The following is a 5,012-nucleotide window of genomic DNA, read 5'->3' on the forward strand; positions in this document are numbered from 1 at the left end:
ATAGTATATTACTAAGCATGTGAACATAATAATCACTATCCACTCTTAAAGATTGATATATTAATGATTAAAAAGCAGTACAGAAACCAGCTTCAACTCATTAAGTATAGAGTGTGTCACAATTAGCTTCACTTACCGCATCATAGGTTTGTTTTCATTCTGATGAAACGAGCACTGTGCCTGTAAAGACTGCTAATCCATCTAATACTATATGCTTACAGTATATACACTGACGCTTCTTCCACTGTTGAATTTGAATGAATAGAAAACCTGCCGGATTAATAGATTTTGATCTCAGAGAACCCAGGTGTTGTCGTTAAAGCTGCCACCCTGCCTCCACCCTCCAGCATCCGTGTCCCTTCCTGACCCCTGACTGTCCTCTCAGGCCCTTTGTACGATAACCTCCTCCTTCATCCTGTTGACCTCTTGAACCACAAGTAGCATCAGAAGTCCAGGTGGGGTTCCAGTTATGCAAAGCTCTGTGAACGGAGGCCAGAGGTGACCGATCGACAACCCACAGCGGAGTGCCTCTGCCTCGACTTGGAGGCTGCTGCTTGTTAGCGTAACATCCAAGCTCCTTAGTATTACAGGACAGGCCGCTGTTACTCATTAACAGGATGTCTGCGGAGGCTCCAGTGTGGCTCTGATGCTGACTTACAGACAAGCTAATGCAAACGGTAACACACTTGTTCAATGCATCTCCCATTAAGTCTCCACGAACACATACACAGATTTAAGGACCAAATTAACATTTTGCTTTGTATGTGATAGCTTATGATAACTTACAGGCAGGTCCAGGTACAAGTAGGCAGGCAAGTCCAGGGAAAGCAAAAACCAGAACCAGACAGTAATAGTCAATTTAAACACGACACAAGAGGAGGGAAATATAAAGTAAAACAGGAAATAACCAAAGAAAGTCAATTAGTAAGCACTTGTTGAATAGACCTTTTTCACAGCAGCCATTTTGAGATGAAATAGTAGGGTAAACACAGGTGTTACCAGTGATACTAATCGAGGTTCCATTCTATTTAGTGTAGCAGAGACTTTTCAGTGAGCCAACATGTACAATAGCAGCACCCTGACTGTTTGACTGAATGGAACAAAACCTTCATAATAAACACCTGTGTTTACCCTACAGGATGTAATGTCAAAATGTCTGCTGTGAAAAAGGTCTAGATAAACAAGACATGATAAAGTCTTATAAAGTTAACTTACTCACTTCTGCTAAAACAGACTTATTGTCGTCTGAACTAGTCGTCTGAACTAGAACTAGTGCAGCACCGTGGCTTCTTTGTTCACTTCCCCCAGTTGCATTCAATTACAGTCAGTCAATTCACTCCTGTACTTAGAGCTGTAGAGTCCACTTGTGATTGGATCACCCAAGGTGCATATTAATGGCATTAGAGCTGTGATCGGGCCCAAATAATCGGGCCCGACTTGACCTGTCTGATCCAAAGAATGAAAGCCCTAAATGGCAGGAGTAAACAGGGCTCAAATATATGACATAGGAAATTAGAGCTTTTCAATGTACGAGGGGTTAAAATCAAAACAATAGTTAGGCTCCTTGATGCTTCCACAGTGATAATATTAGTTTGTATACAATGTTTTTTTTTTTTTATGTACTGTCATATCCATCAACCTCATGTATATAAAATAATTTGCTGCATAAAACAGATTTATTTCAGCATCCTTTGCACCATTGTCTTACTGTCTCCAAATGTCATTGTTATTTATATACCATAAAACTACTTCAATTACTTAACTCAACCTGCCTATATTTTTGTAGGGGATCTAAGCAGCTTGTCAAAACGTGTAGCCACAGAAGGCTAGTAAAGGGGACCTGCCACTAATTAGGACCCTGCTTCTAAACGAGTGTTTTAAGCTATATATACATAAAAAAAAAATATTTGCAGGCTTGTCGTCCTTGTTTTGATTTTGCTGTATGTATGCCCATTACTGTGTATGTGCGAAAGCAGTAAGTAGGTAAGTAAGTAAGTAAAACTGGAGTCAAATTATGTATGTGTGCACATACCTGGCTAATGAAAGTCATTCTGATTTAAAATTTGTTTACCCATAGAAGTATTTTATATTTTATTTTCATACATTTGATGAGCAAGTAAAATAATTTGGAATGACACTTTTTGATGCCCATGACATCTTGGATTTACCTAAAGATGTATGTAAGAGGATATATGCAGAGGAGGGTAAAGGTAAATAAAACTGGTAAAATATGGGGCATTATCACATAACCTAGCTAGATTTACCTATAAATTATGCTAATCTGTCTCTATTTTGACTGCAATATAACATTAAGACCCCAGATATTGCATTGTCCCTAATGTAGGAGACATGTCCTCTTTTTGTGGAAGTCACTTTCACCAGCACATCTGTTTGTCGAACACAGTTGGCTTTCAACCTCCTCCCATCCCACAATTGTAAACTGCTTTCCGGGATTAATTGGCTGCTAATAGTTTATAGATTTTTCTTTTTCTTGTTACTGTCTCTCTCTCTCGCTCTGTTACAGTTGCGTCGTCCCCATTTGACGCACAGATATTTGGCCTTGTGGCACTTCGAACCCAATTCTCTGCCTTTTGTGAGGCTGGCTGCTTTGAAAAGACCTTCCCGGTGAAGAAAAGGAGCCCACGGCCTCATCTCGCCCCACTGACTGTGTACCTCTCTCTTTCTCTCTCTCTCTCTGCCTGTCTGTTTCTTCCTGCAGCTCCCTCTGTATCTATCAATGCAATTGGATTCTCAGTCCAATCTGATTTTTAGGCATGAATGTTGGATGAATGCTGTTGCCAAAACATCTCAATACAGACAAGTGGAGAATGTGTGTGTGAATATTTGAAAGCCCAATAATGAAGTTGATATTTTGTGCCAGTGTTCTGTAGTTTTAATGCTTAACAATTTACTTCTCCCAACAAAAAGAGGATGCCGGTTTTCACATTCGTATTTCTATATCAGAGTGTTTAGGGATAACAGCTCTCTAAAGCAGTTAGGTCTAGTGTTTTTCATATTTTGTATGTGTGTTTTAAATGTGGAAAGTTTTCAGGCTAAATAATAAAAAGTTGTCAGGATTCCATGAATATTCTGCATGTGGGGCCAAGGAGGAGCCTCCATTATATTGGGGGTGACATGACTGGCAAATATTGTATATATGTTATATAATAGTAATTGTGTTGCAGTCACTGCACATTGACATCGTCTGCATTCTGACTGCGCTCCATCTTCTCTTATTCCCCACACACACTCACACTGATCAATGATGTGTAGATAAACATAGCGCCTTTGTCTCCCCTCCATCTTTTTTGTATTCCTCTTGCTGTTTTACCTCTAAAAGCACCTGCTGTGGCTGAACAATGAGCCAAACAGCAGCAGCAGCAGCAAAGGCTGACGTACCGGCCGCGGCCACTGGGGGGCACTACACCGCCACAAAACAGAGCCCCGGTCCCCCCAGCCGGGCTCCTTTGTCTCCTATACATTAAGGAACCATCTCCATCCAAAGATAAAACCGTGTATGATTGTTTTACCCCCCTCAAAGACGGCGAGGACGGCTGCGGAATCCTTGAGAGATTTTAATTTCCTTTGACTCTGGAGATTCAGGCGTGTCAAAGGCAGTAGCAGAAATGTAAATGTAATTGCTCTGTTGCTCCATTGAAATCAAGACGTTGCTGAAATGAAGCATTTGGTGGACTTTCCACAAATATGAAAAGGGAAGGAGGAATAAAACAGAGACAAAATAGAATCATTGTCGCACACAAACTGGACATATCGATCACTTCCCCTCATTTTTTCACTCGTGGCTGAGAGATTCCCCAAAAGCGAGAGTGTGGCTTTTCAGGCTTTTGGCCTTTGAGTGGAGCTAATGTAAAGAGAACATTAAAGCATGTTTGATGTTTGTGTACATTTCATGTCCCTGCAGCTTTGAAAAAGAATGGCACAGTATCACTGATCTGTTCCTGCATTTTTCTTTCTCTCTTGTGTGTGTGTGTGTGTGTGTGTGTGTGTGTGTGTGTGTGTGTGTGTGTGTGTGTGTGTGATCCGGACACCTACAGGGAATCTTACACTATCTGACCATTATCTGCGGTTAAAAACCAGCTCCCTTATTCTTTCTGCTCAAATAATTTTAAGCCTTACTAATTGAAAATGTCAGCTTGAAAAGTCAAGGCCTGTTGCAGCGAGTTAAGAGACCAGTTGGCATTAAGAAGACCTTAAATCAGCCCTGAGGAAATTGGTTTCATTTTTCCTCTTGCTTTCATTCTTCTCTCCTCCTCTCTTTCCCTCCCTGTCTTTCTTTTTTTTGCATTTTTGTTTCAGGGAAATTCTACAGCCGGGTGGCAGCCTCCTCCCTCAAAGATTCAGACCAACATATTGGCTGGATTCTGGCTTTTCATTAGGAATGTGATCTGGTGATCGGGCTTTGTGCAGCAGTCTACCCTGTGACGTGATGATTCTCTTCTGCAACGGCCTGTGAATATTCAGCCGTTTAATATTCATATCAGACGATATTGATCGTCTGCTGGGCTTTCGGTTGGTAGTTATGGTGCCTTATGAAGGTCTAAATGCTGTTTCAAAGGTATGTTAAGAGTGGAAAAATACACTTAAAATCACATTAAAATTAGAAATTTGGGGAGAATGTGGAGGTTGAAAATTGACAAGTAGCAGCTAAATCAGCAATGGTTGTGTTTGCCGAAAACACACACGTTTTGTGCCTGTTTTTAAGTATTTTTGAGAAAAATTGAGTGGCTTTCAGAGACCATCAGTCAAAAAGGAAAGACAAAGGAGAGACAAAAAGAAAAAGTGGAATATTTTTTACTCCTTATTACCTTCCCATGTCTCCTTTCGTTTTTCATCAAGGAGGAAAAAATCTGAAATGTTATAACACTTGAACCCCCCCCCTCCCCACACTGTGTGTGCAGAGGCTTTTGTCGGCCGTTTGTGTGCTGATCACAGCGGATGATGAAGCGTGCGCGCTGTGTCAATGCATATGATTTCCACTGTCTCTCTCCCTC

The sequence above is a fragment of the Dicentrarchus labrax genome, unplaced genomic scaffold (genome assembly GCF_905237075.1).
Source record: "Dicentrarchus labrax unplaced genomic scaffold, dlabrax2021, whole genome shotgun sequence".
Classification (NCBI taxonomy): domain Eukaryota; kingdom Metazoa; phylum Chordata; class Actinopteri; family Moronidae; genus Dicentrarchus; species Dicentrarchus labrax.